This window comes from Phalangium opilio, unplaced genomic scaffold (assembly GCF_054372755.1).
Source record: "Phalangium opilio isolate 3A_F unplaced genomic scaffold, DU_Popi_V2 ptg000061l_1, whole genome shotgun sequence".
In the NCBI taxonomy this organism is placed as follows: Eukaryota; Metazoa; Arthropoda; class Arachnida; order Opiliones; family Phalangiidae; genus Phalangium; species Phalangium opilio.
Window position 1 is genome coordinate 8749851 of NW_028324178.1, and position 20947 is coordinate 8770797.

At 37.0% G+C, this 20947-nt stretch overlaps 1 long non-coding RNA gene and 1 other non-coding gene across 2 annotated transcripts; both read left to right on the forward strand.

Annotated features, from left to right (window-relative positions):
- Positions 1-9721: 9721 nt before the first annotated feature.
- On the forward strand, positions 9722-9794 carry TRNAV-AAC (transfer RNA valine (anticodon AAC)). Its single transcript has one exon. It is a non-coding gene; the product is annotated as a tRNA-Val (tRNA).
- Positions 9795-11304: 1510 nt separating this feature from the next.
- On the forward strand, positions 11305-12332 carry LOC149665032 (uncharacterized). The gene is made up of 3 exons (XR_016368453.1): positions 11305-11518; positions 11637-11808; positions 11957-12332. It is a non-coding gene; the product is annotated as an uncharacterized LOC149665032 (long non-coding RNA).
- The last annotated feature ends 8615 nt before the right edge of the window (positions 12333-20947 follow it).

Genomic DNA, 20947 nt, shown 5'->3' on the forward strand with positions numbered 1-20947 from the left:
GCTTTTTGTGTCAAACCGAATACAGATGGAACTTCAGCTGTTGCACACAGGTATATCTAAACTAGGTAAAATAAGTTTCATGAACGTACCAAAGAGCGTTGGCACATCGAACGTTGTATCGCCTTCTCGTTATTGGGTGTCTTTGTCTCAAAGCCCTGCCGACTGGATCAAGTAAATTTAACCTTTCACGAACTCTCCATCTCGGAACTCTTATTCCCAAGCTTCTGAGACCCCCTATAACATATGTTTCTCCAATGTTAGGGTTACAATTCAAAATGGTAATAATATGGTTGTCCAGTTGAAAGTCATTAAGAGGTTCAGTTCGTTCATTCACAATACCAAGATTTGTACGATGGCGCAACAGTGTTCTTGTGCTTATACCTAAAAACGCAGCTGTCCTAACCCAAGAAAATTGAAGTGTGTCCCTACAAAAGACTATCTGTTCTCTAGTTAACTTATAACTAGGTCTTCCTGCAGAGCCTTGGCAGAGAATGGGGCACATGTATGGTTCATCTATGTTTTCATTACTTAGCAGAGCATCTTCCATCTCATTAACCATCGACGAGACTCCACGGTAAACGATTTCGAATAACTCGAGTAAACTGTCTTGGCGATGACAATTATTTTGCGAAGATGATAATAGCGCTTCTAAAATTCTGCAGTGACCTTGCAATCGTCGGTGGTTTATTTCCAAAACATTAATATCGTTGGAATACCTATGTCTTAAGCTCTCTTCCAAAGCGTGCTGCAGTTCAAGCAGATAATCGTTTATTTCATTACACAAAGCTCCTCGAATTAAAACGAACTCGACCAACACGACTATGCATATGAAACTACCGAGCTTCATTTTATATGAATTAGTATTAACGAAGACTGGAGATTCAAATTAGGTACATAAAATCGAGAGATTGACACAACTTCATCACCACGCGGTATCAAGCAATGCTTTAGCAGGCCGCCGTAAATAAGACACTGGTGGGTGCCGGTATGTTGCGTACTGAAACGATTCTTATTTCTTCTAAAATATTATTCCTGTAGAAAATTATATTTTTTAGAACTACAAATATATGAAAACCTTTTAGAATTATATGAAAACCTTTTAGAATTATATGAAAACCTTTTAGAATTATATGAAAACCTTTTAGAATTATATGAAAACCTTTTAGAATTATATGAAAACCTTTTAGAATTATATGAAAACCTTTTAGAATTATATGAAAACCTTTTAGAATTATATGAAAACCTTTTAGAATTATATAAAAAACTTTTAGAATTATATGAAAACCTTTTAGAATTACATAAAAACCTTTATTTACGAATTATGTCTCGAACGGCGCCCCATAGTTACAAGAATGCGCACGTTTTACCAAAAGCCAACCTTGACATAATCGTCTTTTCGAGTCACAACTTACCAAACCAGCTTAACCCTCTTTTTAAGTTATCACTCGCGTGATATTTAAAAACCTTGAAATTCTAAATTGAGCACCTCGTTTCTTTTCAACGCTGGCAAAATCTCCTAGCAACCCATGCTTTTTGTTCGAATTTTGCCGAACTTCGCTTGTTTATCTTGCGCTTTGAATGAGCTACGTATTAACGCGCGAGATGATAGCTATCACTCGCGATAACTCCCTAAAAGTTACAGAATTTCCGCCAAGGTTTCAGCAGATTTTTACTTTTCACAAGTGTTAAAATATCTAAACCCTAAAATTGAACACTGAGTGGCATCCTGGTGCCGGAAATGCGGACCAGGCTGACTTGAACCCCCCCCTTTTAGAATTACATGAAAACCTTTTAGAATTACATGAAAACCTTTTAGAATTACATGAAAACCTTTTAGAATTATATGAAAACCTTTTAGAATTATATGAAAACCTTTTAGAATTACATAAAAACCTTTATTTACGAATTATGTCTCGAACGGCGCCCCATATGTAACCACTACTGCTTTTTGTTCAAGGTTGTATGACGCTCTCATAGCACGCCCAAGTTTGACACAGACTCTTTAGTCGATAACTACACTGTAAGAATTTACCGTAAAATTTACAGTTAAATAATAATCTTGAAAGCGAAAAAAACTCAAATTTACATTAGAAAACAATACAAAAAGAAAGCAAAAACGGGACTGGCAGTATTTAATTCAGAATACTTTTTCTCGCGTGTGAAGTTTTGGATGTAGTTTTTCGAGACCAGCTCTAGAGTTCAATTTTTGCCAAATATGACATTGGAAAGAAAATTTTTAGCCGTATCGATTAAAATAACTTTCAAATAAATCTGTCCACTAATAAAAGAGCTTCACCTGTTTTTGATGTGTCACAGAGAAAACGCCATGATACGATCCCAAGGTAAATGTATTTTTTATTAGTTCTTAATTCTTAATCTGTAACAAATAACTAGTACAAGAATAGTTCAATGTGTTCACCACCCGCGCTACACTGTTAGAAAAAAAGGTGTTTCATGGGTGTTCGGAAATACCTTGAGGTGTTTATACACTCTTTTTGGAGTGTTTTTTAACTGAGATGGTGTTTCCTCCGACAAAAGGTGCTAGTTGACTCTTTTAACGTACTTTTTAAGGAAATCGTGATTCACTGGTACGTAGACACACTTTTAGGTGTTAATTGACCCTTATTAAATTGTTTTTTAAACGGAAATAGTGTTTTTAATATAAATCTGTTCGAATGGTGCGAATAAACACCTTTGGGCTTTACTTTACACATTTTTAGCTGATATGATGTTTCTTTAAGTGAAGGTTATTGATATTAGCTTAGAGGGAAATAATCTACTAATTCTACCTGCATAGTGAAGCATCCTAAAAATAACCCAAAGATTTTAAAAATCTAAATTATTTAACATTTCTTAGGACTAGCTTATTCTAATATTTGAAGGAATTTATACTTATTTTGATTTTTCAATCATTGGAAAATAATAAGAGTTCAATATGCTGGAATGTCTTGGAATTAGAGTAATTAATAAAATTATCACTTGAATTTCCCCTTGACACAGGTTTTAATCTCTCCGAGTGACGATGACGTCACGGAAAGGTATAACACTGGACGTACCTGTGTGTCTGAGATAATCAAAGCTTTATAGCTACACAACTACTAAAAGAATCGTAATGCCGAAAAATATTTAAAATATTTCCATTTCATATTCTGCAAAAAGAAAATGTTATCGTTTTGTAAGAGATCTTATCATCCTACTCGCTTTATGTTAACTTTGATATACGTGTAGTGTTTCGATTCGGATGCAATCTTCATTACTCGTTCTATATAAACTCTCTTTTTTTGTCATTCCAAAGAAAGAAGTTTATCTTAAATAATTAAATAAATATAAGTGCTATGAATTATTTTAATTGTCAGTATTTTACGTTAATTATAGTTAGGTCGGTTTAAGAAATTTAATTCCTAAAATAATTTTAAACACAGCTATATATAAATAAATAAACTTATAAAAATTTACTCCATGAAGTAGCAGTTCTTATTAAATAAACAACATTCGAAATATATATAAAGTTATCCTTCTAGGAAACACCTATATCTGAACTTTTGTAAATTTTGGGTATATAAGGTGATTGATTCACACTAAGAGATAAGAAATGCGCAATTGCGTCAACCTTTGATGGAAGCTCTGCCATTAGGAGGCTAGACGTTTCTCATGTCCTACGTGTGGCGTATGTGGTGTACACAAAAGACTAGTGCATGCATGGTGTTGTTGTTAGAAACCATTAAATACCGGATAGCATTGGGTGAAACAATTGGTTGTTAGACAGCAGATGAAGGTTTAACGAATAGTTAATGATTGACGTTAAATAAGATGGATATAGCAAAGAAGTAACATTTTCCGAATTTCTGTATACTGCGAACGCGTTCCGGAAATTACGAACACGTTTGTTTCGATTTGCCAACTGCGAACGCGGTGACAGACAGACAGGTCCAGTCACTTGGAGAGAGGTAAAAATTCTACTTCATTACTCTATCACCACACTTGTTTTTCTAATGGTATATAGCACATACACGCTAATCTGTACTTATTGTCTTCTGACAACACATCATATAGTCTTCTGTGTATAACACATACACCCCAATCTGAAACATTGGCTTCTACTCCATTATCATCGTTGGGATTAAGATGTACGCGCGATCGGGTTAAGTTACGAGAAACGACTAGCCTCCCAATTTCAGGGCTTAGACCAAAGGTTCACGCAATAGCGCTTATTCCTACGAATTTTGAATAAATCGCCTTATTTACCCTTACTTTCCACAAATTGTGAAAACAGTTTTCGCTAGAAGTCAAACGTCAATAATAGATATGTTTAAAATCATTTTAAGAATAACGGTTCTTAAAACCACTTAACTAGAATTAAGGTAAAATACTGACGATTAAAAAAATTAATATCATTTATATCAAAAGGAGATGATCTAAAAGGACATAGCTTTCCAGCCTTGGAATGAGGGTATTGTGTGTCAGGTTTTCTCTAGCGAACGTCTCATCTCGAGTGTTCCTAAAACCTGATGTCCCAAGGCTAGGCCGAATGTATTTACTGTAGAGTAAATGGTAGTTGAACACCCAAAGTTTTTCTCTACTAACATTTTTTCTCGGCGCCAACTAATATCAGCCGCGGAAAGCTGGGTCTCACTAAAAAAATCCCACCCCCCTTGCTTGAACTTACTCGGATAAATAACTTAACCCCGCCTGTTTAACTTCACTCTCCACCGCTGTGGAGCGCTGCTTCAAAAGCTCGTTCTCGGTCGTGGCCGAAATTTTAGAAATTTTATCTCTCCATTCACGCGAGCTCCGTCGGGAACTTTAAAAAGCTTAACGTCAGAACTTTCAGACCCAGAGGCTACGGCAAAAAATCTTACATAGGAACTTGGTGTAAGATTATTCTACTTGTGTTTATATTTATTTAAATATTTAAGATAATTTTCTTTCTTCGGAACAACACAATTGAAAGTTTATATAGAACGAGTAATGAAGATTGCATCTGAGTCGAAACACTACACGCATATCAAAGTTAATATAAAGCGAGTAGGATAAAATTATCTCTTACAAAACCATAACATTTTCTTATTGTAGAATATTAAATGAAAATTTGTTAAGTATGTTTCGGCATTACGATTCTTTATGTTGTTTTGTAGCTATAAAGCTCTGTTTCATTTCAATATTCCAAGAAGATCTTTTATATTAATATATCAAATTTGGTGTTTACTTTTTAATTCAGCTTTACTACATTAATATACAGTGTAAACATGAAATTAAACTTTCCTAGTTACACTGAATGTTACTTTTAATTATTGGTTCCTTGAATTCTTGTGTCTTTGAGATGGTCTTGACGGTTCACAGTGAGCCGAAAATTAAATACACATTTGAATGATTTAAATCAGGTCCTTAAATAGAACTATTGAGGATATACAGTTAAGGTTAAACGTAACCATTTCACACGCATACCAATTCTTACACAGTTGAATAAGGCTTACAGCAAAAAAAACCTTTACCCTTAATCCACTGATCCAGCAGATTTTGAGCGACTAATCTATGGTAACTCATGTGTTTTGAAAAAATAAATTTCAAAAAACACCTTTTACAGAGTCTATAGACACCTTTCTGGTATAATTATAAACCTCTATTAAGGGTTTTGTTTTAAACTTAACAGGAATTAAAAAGCACCAACGTCATTGGAATTGAAAAACACCAAATTAGTCTCAAAAAGACCTTTTTTTAAGGGTTTATAAACACTTTTTCTGGTATTAATATACACCTCTAATCAAAGCGATTAAAACACCTAACAGGATTTAAAAAGCACCTTCAGAGAAGGTATTATTTCGCACCGTTTTGAAAGGTGCGTATTGACATCCTCTCGAATAGTGCTTTTAAACACCATTAGAGGTGCTCCTGGGGATGCATTAGGAAACACCTCTAAAGGTTTCAAAGAGTTCCAGTGAAATGACAAAAAAAACTGCTAGGAAGTGTCGTTAAATGACTATAATATAAAAGAAAACGATGGTAAATGACTGAAAAGCTGTTTGAAGCGTAGTTAAATTACTGAAAAGCCGTTGAAAATGTTGATAAATAACTAAAAAGTGGTTTAAAGTGTTCATAAATGACTAAAAAAGTAAAACGTGGTTCAAAGCTTCGTTGAATGACAATAATATAATAGAAAATTACGTTAAAGGACCGAAAAGCTGTTTGAAGTGTTGTCAAATGACAAAAAATGCTAGGAAGTGTTGTTAAATTACTAAAAACTGGTTGAAAGTGTTGCGAATGATAAAAGAGTGGTTGAAAGCAAAAGTAATATAAGAAACCTCCCTTCGGGGGGAAAGTATACAAAGGCGAATTTTTCCCGATATATCCTCGTACCGCGAATGTCCCCGCGCACTTATACGGCCGTAAACAAAGTTTTAAAAATAGGGCCGCGCCGCGTAGAGCGTAGGAATCAGGCTGGGAAATAAGCATAATTTTTAAACTAGTCCTTTGGACCAGTGACCCCCTAGTGTCTGAAATCATTTACTGGTCTCCGCACTGGTCCCAGCCTTTGCTCTCCAATAGATTTGCAATTAATAAACTAGTTCCGAGGACCAGTAACCCCCACTTCTTGAATTAAAAAACTAGTCCAAGCAATTAATAAACTGGTTTTGGACTAGAGGAAGTGCTGCTGGAAACCCTCGAGCGAAAAATTAAAAATACTGGACATAAGAAAAAAAAACCCACCGTTTTGCTTCTAGCAGACGACGCTAAGGAAAAAAAATCGACGGTAGCGCGTGCGACTTAAAATACAAATCTCGCGCTTACTACCAGGCTGGGAAATAAGGATATTTTTTAAAGTAGTCCTTTGGACCAGTGACCCCCTAGTGTCTGAAATCATTTACTGGTCTCCGGACTGGTCCCAGCCTTTGCTCTCCAATAGATTTGCAATTAATAAACTGGTCCCGAGGACCAGTAACCCCCAATTCTTGAATTAAAAAAATAGTCCAAGCAATTAATAAACTGGTTTTGGACCAGAGGAAGTGTGCTATTTCCCAGCCTGGTAGGAATACATTCTCTGATCTCGCGATTGCGTCGGCTGCTTAAGTTAAGTCAATTTCATAGACTCATTGCAAATTTAAACTTTTCCAATGAAATAATTCATGCAGCAATTTTTTGATTTTCATGATAATCAATCATTAATAAACAGGCAGTGACTCGATTATAGGATTTCCATAGGTATTTGCATAAAATTTGAATTAAACCCTTACCTTGCCAAGGTATATGACTAACACTATGCATAGATAGATTTTAAAATGGTGTTATTATCTATCTCGAAATTTTGTTCTTGTATTCATAATTTTCATCTTCTTCTTGCCTTCACAACAAACCAGATTTCGTTTCGAAATAACCGTATATGAATATTTATTAGCAAAATCAGGAATCTTCTATTTCTTTACGACAGACGGCTAAGCAGACTACACTAGTTAGAAGCGCTTTTTCGTCAGGCTGGGAAATAAGGATATTTTTTAAACTAGTCCTTTGGACCAGTGACCCCCTAGTGTCTGAAATCATTTACTGGTCTCCGGACTGGTCCCAGCCTTTGCTCTCCAATAGATTTGCAATTAATAAACTGGTCCCGAGGACCAGTAACCCCCACTTCTTGAATTAAAAAACTAGTCCAAGCAATTAATAAACTGGTTTTGGACCAGAGGAAGTGTGCTATTTCCCAGCCTGTTTTTCGTCTTTCCCTTTCCAACGACCATATCAAAGGACTAAGATGTACCGTACCTTGTCCATGAGTAATAGTATCTTAATATGGTATTTGGCGGTTCGAGGATGTCTCGCGTGTTTTAACGTTATGCCTATAACGTCTTGTATACTTCCCTCCCGTAGGGATGTTTCTTATATTACTTCTGTTGAAAGGGATAAATGTCTAGTGTTCGACTCTAAGGCGCTGTAAAAACATACGGAAAGCGTGTTAAATTAACAAATTCAGTCAAAATTTTGGTTCTGTGTAATGAAAAACAGAAAACCAAAAAAAAAATAAAAAAAAATAAAGAGTTTATAGGAAGAGTTGAAAGAAATTTTTTTCTAGCATTATTTGAAACATAGTATATGAGATTCGCCAGTATGTACGTGATTGGTTGAATTTATCATATTATGGAAAGACGCTACATATGGTATGACCTTATAAAATACAACGCAGATCTCTAAATAAGGCAATTCTTCAAGCTGTACTCAATATTTCTAAATAGGTCAACCAATTTAATACCTTAACGTAATTAATTAAAACCGTTTAAATCGATTTAACCAGCTTTGATCAAATATTTTCTATACGAAGTGAAAATGTCACTTTTTGGTGGGCATCGTCCACCGATACATCACTAATTTAAATAGTGTAGGTGTCCCAATGCTGATGAAGTCGACGGAGATGGACGGCTGAGCACGTCATATATATGCATATAAGTCTAACTTTAAAGATAAGAAATAATGTTCGTATGTAAGTCCATACACACAATATCATACCCAATAGGGCCTATAATTGTTTTGTGGATTTTCTTTAACTATGTCTGGCCTTGAATTTCTAAAAGTTAAAGATATCTATCAATAAAATATGGTTGAAACGTTGTCAAATACTAAATTTCATTAAAAACGGTTGGACGAGAAATGTTTCATTGAAAATTGATCTTAAATAACTAATTTCAATAGGAAGATCTGCTTTTTCTCTAAAATACGGTTGAAAGTGTTGTTATATGAGTAAAAGGTAGTTGCAAGTGTTAGTATTGACTAAAAATGGTTGAAAGTCTTTATAAATGAGAAAAAATGGTTTTAATGACTTAATAGTGGTTGAAATTCAGAATTTAAAACATCTTTGGCAATTTTTCGCATCTTGCTTTTACGAGCTCTGGATTTCCTTTCATTTTTCGAAGTATCACAGCCTGAAGCTTCATTTCCCAAATTTTGGGTAGGAATTGCAGTTTTCTTTAATTGGTAAGCCTTTCTTTTTGATTGAGAGCTCATTAGTTCTGCTTTAAAATTACGTTCGTAATCTTCATCACAAAAATGACTAGAGAATATAACGCTTGTATATGGATTAAAGGAATCCTTTCGCCTACATTTATTAATCCAAATAGCCCGTCTATCAATGTCATCTTTGGGGAATACATGATAAACGCTGTGGCACTTTTCTGGATTTTTTTGTGGTATTTAAGTTGTTATTGCACATAGCTACTGCACATCGTGTTCCTGGCATTACGACGATTACGTGGCATTCAACAGGATTGAAAAACTCTATAAAGTTATAAGCAATTTGTTTTAGAACTAAAAAATATCACTAGTAAACAGCGAAAAAAAAGAGAGAACGTTTAGGCTTAGGCTTACACATGATCAGATAATAATGAAGCTACACGTCAAAATTATATACTTTTACAAGATAATTTTAGGCTGACCACTAAAATCATACGTTCTACATTTTATATAATAAAATTGGTGGAATAAAAGTTATTCTTACCTTTCAAATTATCTTGTCAGTAAACATAAACAGCCGAGCTGCTCTTCGCGCACCCGCACGACAAGCGAGTCGTATCTGGAGGTCCAGCGTGACGTCACCGAAACTTCTCTCTCCGGCGCGTACATTCTTCCCCCGTAACCGGCTGCGTGAGCAAACCTATATTAGTATTTTCTCAAGTTACCTTGGTTTTGACCATCGTGATTGGACATAAAAATAATCTAGATCTCTTGCAAAACTTTGCATCATCACGTATCTATGGTGTAGTGGTTATCACGTCCGCCTAACACGCGGAAGATCCTAGGTTCGAGACCTGGTAGATACATGTTTTGACCATCGTGACTGGACATAATAATAAGCTAGGTCTCTTCAAAAACTCAGAATAACCACGTATCTATTTTGTAGTGGTTATCACGACCGCCTAACACGCGGAAGGTCCCAGGTCCGAGCCCTGGTAGATACATGCTTTGACCATCGTGATTGGACAAAATAATAAGCTAGATCTCTTCAAAAACTCAGAATAACCACGTATCTATGGTGTAGTGGTTATCACGTCCGCTTTACACGCGGAAGGTTTCAGGTACGAGCCCCGGTAGATACATGTTTTGACCATCGTGATTGGACATAATTCTAGGAGAGCGATAGCTCTCTTAGATAAGTCCTCATACCGACTTTAATGTATAAGGATGGTTTTTTGATTGGTTATAACTTTTTTTGTATCGTATTAACTGCTTTGAAAAAAATCCACAGAACTACAATTTGGGCCCTCAATATGTGGTTAAAATTTCAAGAAGATCCACCCATTAGTTTATTGTATAAAAAATAAAGTTGCTAAGGGTGGTTTTCATTTCCATAAAATTAATCAGCCCATTTGGTGAAAAAGTTAAATTTTCCCATAGAAATAACATGGAGTTTTTTTCAAATTTAGCCATTTTGTCGCCACCATTTTGAAATGAAATATTCGTTTGTTACGTTTGGGAACGGTTTTATATCAAAATGTAAACCTTTTTCTAGGACCATTTTTAAGGTTTTTGAGAAAAATTAATTTTAAGTATGTTTAATTTTAAATTTTAAAAACTACCCCAATCTGCGATATTTTAGCATGGATACGCTGTTTTATTGGTAAATATCAGCACGACCAATATTGGCCTTTTTTTACGTATAGTTGCGTCATAATAATCCGATTGTTTTTTCTAAATGCCTTTTGGTTGAAATGGCGTATCGATAGTGAGATAAGACTGCTTTAATATTGCCGCCGTGATAAATTACCCCGTTTGTGGCTGCCATTTTTTTAAGGGGAAATAAATTTGAGAGTGGGTCCTTTTTCGTTGTCATTTTCATATTTTTTGAGGATTTGCTCATGGATGGATTTTAAATATAATATAAAATAGGTTTCAAGCTTTAATATAAGCCTAATTTCATAATTTTCCACCTTTTTATTGTCCCACAATCTATTTCTAAACTTGGCACTTTTTTTAAGGCGGTGAAATTGCGCTAAGCCTTGGCTTGCCGTTAATTTTTGCCGTTTAAAAAAATATTTACCTCTCGTTGCCCGTTACTTCGCCTTCTGGTATCGTCGTACTTAAGTTTAGACTTTGAAAGTAGTGCTTTGTTTTCTTAAATATTACTTAATTGTATAAAATTTCAATATTATAATTGCGTAAAACGAATTCAATGTTGTTTGTTGATGGGACGCACCTTTGAATTTCGTTCCCTCCCTTTAATGGGCCGGAGAATTTTTCTTTACCGCCGTCTTTCGGTCGCTTCAGCCCTGAAAACAGCTGTAGTGAGAAATTTTATTTACTATTCTGAGAGAGCTACCGCTCTCTCAGATATGACTTCATACTGCTCTTAATGTATAAGGAGGGTTTTTTGTTTTAAATGTATGCGCTCAGTGTGTTGTTGTGTTTGCATTTTAATGCTTCTAATCGTTGTGCGCGTCGAGGTTTACGAATCCAACGTGTGTTACGAAATGAAAATCAAGGGTGGATACTAGTATGATTTAGGCTTTAAAAGGAATTTGACGGCGACATGCAGTCAAGCAAAACGGTATTAAGCCTTGCATATGAAAATATAAACCTTTTTTTAGGACCTTTTTTTAAAGATTTTGAGAAAAATTAAGTTTAAGTGCTAAATTTCATGTCTTTTTGCAAACTCTACGCATAAGGGTTTGTTAACAGGTTTCTAAACTGGTGTCACCGGCCAATGATAACAAATACGTACATCATTTTGTTCGTTGAAATTGCTGGTAAATTAATCGATAGATCACACGATCACTAAACCCTGTCAACAAACCAATTAATATTTTTTATTCAGACTCTTCCAATCATTTTTGTTGGGTAACTATTAAATTTTTTATTATTTTTTTAGTGCTTATTTTTAGTTACCTAAGAAAAAATTAAACGATGACCAGTTTATTTATATAATGATTATTTTAACATTGCCCAAGAAAACAATAAGCAATAGGCTGTTTTTAATTCTCACCAGGTGCCAATGATAACTGCTACGAAGATAAATTGTTTGTCAAATTGCTGGTAGAATAAATGATTGATTAAGTCGCACGATCACAAAACCGTGTCACCAAAAAAACCAGAGCTGTGCTAATTAACTGGCAACTAATTGAATTGGAATTAGCAATTGGACAATTATGACTTAATTAGCAAATAGGCACAGAGGCTAATTAAATCCCTTTACACACTGATAAACAAATAAACCCTGTCAACCCCACTCTTGGACTACGGGACCATCTAGTAACGTTTGTTTAATCGAAACCACACCATTTATTTGCTTTAAAATTCGACAAAATTTCATTGAGTTATGAAGATTGAAGAAATTGATTAACGCGAGTTGATAAAGAAATTGTTTCATTTATTAATATTTGCTTACAGCAATTAATGATACATTCATATTAGTATAAATTGTTTATTTCTGTTAATAGGAGTTAAAGGTGTAACATGGCTGCAAGATTCCTGGAGGTTCACCTCCTTGGGTCTGGCAGGGTGTTATGCCTCCATGTTACATTCTCCTCCTCCGATCTATTACTACTTTTTTTGAGTTAGTCAGTCGAGAATCCGCTCTAGGAGAGAGAAGTCAATTTTGGTTTAAGTTAAGATAGTCAAAGTCAGGCTATAACGGGTTTATCCCTTTTTTGTATTAACTGTATAATAAAAGTTATAGAAGAATTACATTCTTCTAGTTGGATATTTAAAGTAAGTTGTCTTTAATTCTTTTTATGGCCCTCGGGAGATACTCCCTTAGTTAAATTATTCTACGGAGGGTTACATAAAGTGGCGCCCGAACAGGGACTCGACTAAGCCTCGGTCAGTCCCGTATAAACGGTTTATCATTGTCGGTTAGGATATCCGCCCCCATGTGGCATTAAGCCTTGGCTTCCACAGTGATAGATGGTTTTACATTTTAGTAAGATAATTGGTTTAATTTAAATCTACTTTAATCATAAATGAACTAGAAATAAAATTATCTTTGTAATAAATATAATGAATTGAGATGACTTACTTGTAATTTTTAACTTAACTTGACTCTTGTAACTTAACTTGTGGTCTGATTATCGTAAAACTGAACTTAATTTAAAAAATAATGGCTTATTCGGACGATAAACAAACTTGGAGGTCGCCTCGACCATCCGAGGATGAGCACGACGATCTAATACTAAAGAAAAGGGAAGAAAAATCAAAAGAAGATCTGGTTACACCCGCGGAAGACGATGGTGACTTGCTAGCACCGCCTGAAATTGATGATACCTTGGAGGACTTTAACCGGAAGCTTCGTATTGAGGAAGAGAGAGACGAAGAAGATTCAAAAAAGAGGACTGCAGCCTCTTCAGAACCTAACTTCTCTCCTTACTTGTTATTCCCTCATAAGAGTATTCCTGCCCCTAAGGGATGTTTAACTCCCTCTAATTTCCCTCCTCAAACTGGGATTAATTCCCTTGATCCTCCTAAATCAGAGTCCACAATTGTTAAGCCTAAAATTAGTTTTGCTAATGTCTTGCCTAAACCAGAAACTAGAACTATCGGAACCCAATTTTCTCCGTCCCGACAAATCCCTCAATTAGGACCAGACACTCCCGAAGAGGAATTAAAAGCTTTTATATTGCCCTTGCTCCAAACACTGGCAGATAATTCAACCCAAAATGTAGCAATACAAAAAGCTCTAGCTACTAGTTTTGATAGGTTAGTTAGGGATCTACCCATGTTAATAAATAGAGGTTCAACTTCTCAAACGGGAAAAGTCCCTATTGAACCGCCAGAAAGGTTAGCATTTATGGGATCGTCTAACGATAATGCCACTGAATTTTTAGCTGCTTTTGAGGAGTATGCTAAATTTCACAAGCTATCAAATGAAGAAAGGGTAGCTGCATTGCCTCTCCTTTTAAGAGGACGTGCCTTGTATTGGTACAGGGATTTAGCCCGTCAATATGACGAAATGTGTAGCTTAAGACCTTCCCATCCTCATTTAACTTGGAATACGTTTAAGAGACATTTTAAGGTTCAGTTTAGAGATTCCGAAGCTGATTCTAAACTTAAGATTGAAATAAACCATAGAAGTCAGAAAGATAAGGAGTTGGTAGAGGAATTCTTCGGGGAAGTTATGAAGCTGAATCTAGGGATGACTCATCCCCTCTCCGAAAAGGAATTAGTTCCTACAATAAAGAGCAATTTAAAAGATGAACTTAGAACTCCCCTCCCTTTCCTTCAATTTACTACTATGGAACAGTTGAGAAATTCCTGTAAAACAATAGAAAAGGATATTGACGTTAAGAGAAAGAACGCTGAGAAAAGGGAAAAGAGGAATTCACCCCCTAAACCTAAAGTTAAAGCTGAGTCTTCTTGCCCAGCTAATAAAGGCTCTGCCCATAATCAGTCTTCCCCCGGGCATTGTCAAAGCCCTTGTCCTACTTCCCCATCACATCCTAAATGGGAATATTCCTTGAAACCCTTAGACTCTAGGTCTCAAGCTAGAGCTCAAAACACTTCAAATAGAGGTCAACGATCTTATAACCGATATTATAATCAAAGATCAAAATCTCCAGGTCGTCAGTTGGCCTTGTCTTACCCCTCTACACGTACGATCACCTGTTACAAATGTCAGGAACCTGGTCATCTTGCACCCGATTGTCCAAATAAAAATATAATCCAGTCGGGGGAAGCCCAGACGGGAGAGGTCCCACGTGGTCCCTCTCCCGGTGCCCAATAAATTCCCCTAACAAGAAGCGTGTCGCGTTTCCCTTGAGGATTGAATCAGTCCGAAAGGGTTCGGTTTATAAAAGGGTTACTATTCCCGTTACTTTTGAACACGCGACAGTTCACGCTAAATTAGATAGCGGGGCCGATGCCTCTTTTGTTAGTCTTGACCAGTGGCAGAAAATCTGTAAATATAGAAATTCTTCAGAGTTACCTGAAGATGAACAACTAGATTGTGTAGTTTGGGGCGACGGCCGTTATACGTTTACAAAAGGTTCTCACGAGTTAGAATTTACTCTTAAGTCAATTGACTGTGAGAAACAATTTAAATTTAAATTTTACATAGTTCCTTCCCTAAATAGCGACTTTATACTAGGTCAAGATTTTCTTGAAGAAAACAGGGTCAAATTAGATTTTGAGTCATCTCAATGCTTAGTAGGTAACTTAAGGATCCCTTTTTCAATACCATCAGAAAAGGATCAAATAGATAAGGAGATTGTAGAGAGTATTAGGGACGCAGTTTCCGCAGCCCCTATTACTGAGGAACAACGTCATCAACTAGAAACCCTTTTATTGAAATTCCCTGAGTTGTTTTCTGATAAAGTAGGAAGAATAGGACTAGTCTTCTACGAGATTCACACGGGTAATAGTCCGCTCATCAAATCTCAGCCTTATCGAGTTAATGACCAGAAAAGGAAAATTATTGAACAACATGTAAAGGAAATGTTAGATGACGGGATAATTAGACCCTCAGTATCTCCTTGGGCGTCGCCCGTAGTTTTAGTTGATCAAACAAAACGGGGTAAACCCTATAGGTTTTGTATTGATTACAGAAAACTAAATCAAGTTACCATCAAGGACCCTTATCCTTTGCCTAATATAGAGGACATGTTAGCTAGGGTTGGAAGACCTAAGTACATTACAACCGTTGACCTTAAATCAGGGTATTGGCAGGTGGAAATGCACCCTAAGAGCAGACAAAAAACTGCCTTCGTGACTCATATGGGAAAGTACGAATTTAATGTACTCCCTTTTGGGCTATGTAACGCCCCTAGCTCCTTTTAGCGTTTAATTGACGAGATCTTTAGGGACGCAGATTACTTCCAATTAAGAGACTATTTAGACGATTTAATCTCGCTTAGCGTAGATTGGGACCAACACTTAACGTGTTTAGAATATGTCCTCAATAGATTAAAGGAAGCGGGTCTCACCCTACAGTTAAAGAAATGTCGTTTCGCTCAGAAAGAAGCTACCATATTTGGTCACATTGTAAATGAAAAAGGGGTGCACATAGATCCTTCTAAGATAGAAGCCATTCAGAAATTCCCTCCTCCTAAAAATATTAAGGAAGTTCAGAGATTTTTAGGGATGGCAGGTTGGCATAACCGTTTTATTAATCACTACTCTCAAATAGTAGCACCCATTAATAAACTCAAAAGGAAGGATCAAAAATTTAATTGGGGTTTCGAACAGCAACAAGCGTTCGAAAAAATTAAGGAAGCCATTTGTAAGGCTCACCCCTTAGCTTCCTTTAGAAGGGATTCCCCGTGCATCCTCACTACTGATGCTAGTGACGCAGGGTTAGGTGCCCTTCTTTCCCAAATTCAGGATAATATAGAAGTCCCTATAGCTTATGCTAGCACAGGGTTAAAAGATGCCGAAACTAGGTACTCTACTAGCGAGAAAGAGTGTTTAGCCATATGTTGGGCAGTTAAAAAGTTTAGGCCCTTTCTAGAAGGTCGTAAATTCACGGTCCTTACTGACCATCAAGCTCTACAATGGTTGTTTAATATTAGGGAACCAAATTCTCGGCTAGTTAAATGGGCAATGTACCTCCAGACCTTTGATTTTACTATCAAACATAAGAAAGGAGTAGAAAACGTAGTCGCAGACGCTTTGTCGAGGGCCCCGATTAACGTTTTGAGCATAAACTTTAGTTCTTCTAATTCTAATAGTACATTGGATCCAACTAGTAGTAGTACTAGTCAAAATTCTACCGGTCGTAGTAATAGTAAAACATCCTCTAGTGACTCTGTTGAAGGGCGGGTACGTCCCCCAGGTCCTAGAGCCTTATATTCAGTCTTCACGTTGAATGACGTAAGAAAGTCTCAAAGGGAAGATCCTTTTGCTTCCCCTATTATTAATTCCTTGCAAGGACCTAACCCAGTTAGGAATAAAATGTTTGAAATAAAAAATGATCTTCTTTATAGAAGACCTTACAGGAACCATCCTGAAAAAAATTATCTACCTCCTCGTTTAAGGCTAGAAGCCATGAGGTTGTTACATGACCACCCTTTATCAGCTCACAGGGGCAAAGATAAGACCCTTAGTAAAGTAACTTATAGATATTGGTGGCCCACTGTAATTAGTGATGTTCAGGATTATGTTAGAGGGTGTTCACTATGCCAACAATTCAAGGCTAGAAATAGGAAAAATCCAGGGCTAATGCAACCCTCAGAAATAACAAGTCCTTGGGATCAAATTAGTGTCGACATAATGGGACCATTCCCTCAAAGTAGACATCACTACAAATATTTGATAGTTTTTGTCGATTACATGACTAAGTTTGTGGAAATGATTCCGCTTAAAACTATTACTGCTAAGACCTGTGTACAGGCTTTCAAGTCTATTATCACTAGGTGGGGAGCTCCAAAAGCTATTCTTAGTGATAGAGGGGTACAGTTTACTTCAAAACTTTGGCTGCAAACGTGCAGAGCTTTTAAAATAAACCCAAAGTTTACCACCCCTATACTCCTAAGGGAAATCCCACTGAAAGAGTAAATAGAGTAATAGGTGAATTAATATCATTCTATGTAGGGAATCACCATGATAGATGGGATGAACCCCTTGACCTCCTTCAATTCGCAATAAATTCCGCGCCCCATGAAACCACGGGCAGGTCCCCTTTCTTTTTGAATTTAGGGCGGGAGCCACGTCTCCCTTGGGATTTAGATATTGAAGAACCCATTCAAGACCCTGATGACACCAGTCGTGATAAGGCTTTAAAGGTTCTTAAGGACCAATTAGCATTCAGTAATGAATTGTCTAAGTTAGCTAAAGCCCACCAAAAGAAATACTATGACCTCCGCCATGACCCTTTAGAGTTTGAGGTAGGAACTTTAGTATGGATGGAAACTCATCCTTTATCAAGTACGACAGGTCAGCTCACGAAAAAGCTTAGTCCTAAATGGGCAGGTCCCTTTAAGATAGTTGCAAAACATTTCCCCGTTGTCTATGAGTTAGAAGATGCTAACTCAAGGCAGAATGTAGGGAAGGTTAATCTCGAACATCTGAAACTCTACTGGACAAACGTAGCTGTCTTTGACCAGGCCGGAAATGCCCCCACTTCTCAATCGGACGTTGCAGACGAAATTGAACCTAGTCCTTCTACGGATGGTGATAGAGCGCTCCACCAGCCTGAAGAGACTTCCTCAACCACGTCATCCGAATCATCATCATCTTCTACGTCACCGCCACCGCAGGACGGTCAGGACGTCAATCAACCGATTGTTCCTGTTATGCCAGATGTCCCTCAACCCTCGACATCAAGTACAGTAGAAGATCAAGCAGCGGATCAACCGATCCCTCCTGCAGTTCGGGATGATTCACTTCGCCCTACAGATTCTGACAGTGAACCGGGCATGGCCCTTTTCGAAGACCCTCCTCTCCTCCTTTTTACCTATCATGATATGAGGGCTTTTCAGCTCGATCATCCCTCTAACGATAGCCCGCCTTCTGCGGCAGGGGAGGCTTCCCCGTCTGATCGTGAATCAGTTGTGGAAAATAAGCTACATACGTCAACATCCAGTTTTTCAGAAGAAATTCGAACACCGGAAGACAAATCAACGTCTTCTGAACAATCAGTCATGGAACCGGTGTTACAGCATTCCCCCTCGTCTGGTTTTTCGGAGGAAATAGTACCTCCTGAACCGATCTCTATTCCTTCGGAGGAAATATCTAACCCTGAACAAACACCTCAATCGAAATCCCAATCACAGCGTGTGTCTGATAGCTCATCGACCTCGTTGTCGGAATCAATGAGAACTCCTCGTTTAAATAGGGCTACATTACCCGATATTTATTTAGAACCGTTTAAATTGGGATGGCGCCGAGAGGTGTGTAAGAGGGCGACGGTTCAGCACGGAGGTAATGAAGTAGACATCTACTATCGACCTCCTGATGATAAAAGGTTAAGGTCACCTTATGAGGTTCAAGTTTACCTTAACAATAACAATGTCGCAAACCTAAAAAGGGAATACTTCTGTTTCTCCCGAGAGCCAATCTCTGTTTTCCCTTGGGAATTTATTTCCCAAGCTACAAAAAGAAAATATTAAAAACCTTTATTCTTAGATGGCCGAAGGAGGAAAAGATCCAGGACGCCCTATTTATTTCGACCCTCCAGTAGGAGCAAAAATTAGAAAGAATACCAGATCAAGTTTATCCAAAGTAGATTCTTCGCAATCAATCTGCGCCAAATACGCAGAGTTCTGCACAAACTGCGGCCAAGACTCCCCGTACAAAGAGACTGTTATTTTCCTAAAAGGAAAAAGGGGGAACCTCTCCATTGCGTTCAATGCGGACGACGGGAGCACTTATCAAAAAATTGCACGACCCCTGCTGAGGAAATACTATTAGTATTAAATGTCACCCCAGAGGAAAGAAGATCCCTCATTGAAGACGCCGCAAATCGTCAAGAGTCCCTCGAGAAGGAAATAACGGAAGTAGTGGACCAAAAAATAGACTATAAAGGAAACAATCATGCTGGACATGATCACATTGATAAGGAGAACGAAAGGTTGGATGAGCCTCCACAAATTCCACCTCCTCACACTGAAGTCAAATCTGATTCAGAGTCTCAGGCCGACATTGAAGAAGCCCAAGCAGCTCATGACGATTGTCAAGAGATCGAGCATGGCCCTGTTGCAGCCTTCCGGCGCCAAGAGAAACCTGATCTAAAGATCCGAGTACCATGGCCTCAACCTCCGGCGCGGTTTCCAGACTCTCCTGCTTCCAAAAATTGGTGCCCTGAGTTGGATTTAGATGAGGAAGATAAGTTCCGCTGGGAACGCTTTGGACGAATGGGATGGACCCCGAAACTACCTCCAAAAATACTAGTTCCAGCGAAGATTGAAGGGGCGAAACACCCTCTTGTCTGGAATACCATTGTCTGCAAAAGATGCAGAAAAACAGGCCATCATGTCGTGTCAGATTGCCCGGGAGGACGTAGTAAGGAGTCTCTTGCCCTTCGGGAAGCCCGAAGACTTGAGAGGTTAAAGAAAAAACATTCGTCAAATTGAAAAAAAAAAAAATATTGTTATATTTCAATACTCAACCCCTGCTAAAACTTTAAAGGTTCCTCGGGGTAACCTTCTATTTTCACTAATTATTATCTTTTTTGATATAAAGAGTTCCTAAAGAGGGGGGGATGTAACATGGCTGCCAGATTCCTGGAGGTTCACCTCCTTGGGTCTGGCAGGGTGTTATGCCTCCATGTTACATTCTCCTCCTCCGATCTATTACTGCTTTTTTTGAGTTAGTCAGTCGAGAATCCGCTCTTGGAGAGAGCAGTCAATTTTGGTTTAAGTTAAGATAGTCAAAGTCAGGCTATAACGGGTTTATCCCTTTTTTGTATTAACTGTATAATAAAAGTTATAGAAGAATGTAAGTACATTCTTCTAGTTGGATATTTAAAGTAAGTTGTCTTTAATTCTTTTTATGGCCCTCGGGAGATACTCCCTTAGTTAAATTATTCTACGGAGGGTTACAAAGGGATAAGAAAATGTTTTTATGAAATATATTTGTAGCTTCAAACGGGTCAACCATTTTATAGATAACTGGAAAACTAAATGGTTTTGAATCAAAAAGAATGGAATAAGGAAGGAAAAGTTAGTTTATTTTTTCAAAAGATAACAAAATGGTTGGGAAATCATTTCCTATGTTCAAGGGGTAATGAAATGACTGGTAAACCTTTTCTTCAGTTAAAGGGATAATATTTATTAAAATGGATTAATTAGAACGAACATTAATTTATTAAAATGGATCAAAATGAATGGAATAATGATGGGAAAGTTAATTGAATTTTTTAAAAAATAACAACATGGCTGGGAAAATGAGTCTTCAATTCAAGGGATAAAATAATAAGAATGGAATATTAGTTCATTAAAATGAATTAAAAAGAATGCAATAATTATGGATGAAATTGATTTATTTGGTTAATATATTAATTGTGACAAAAAAATTGAATGAAAAATAATATGGTGATGATGCTACAAAA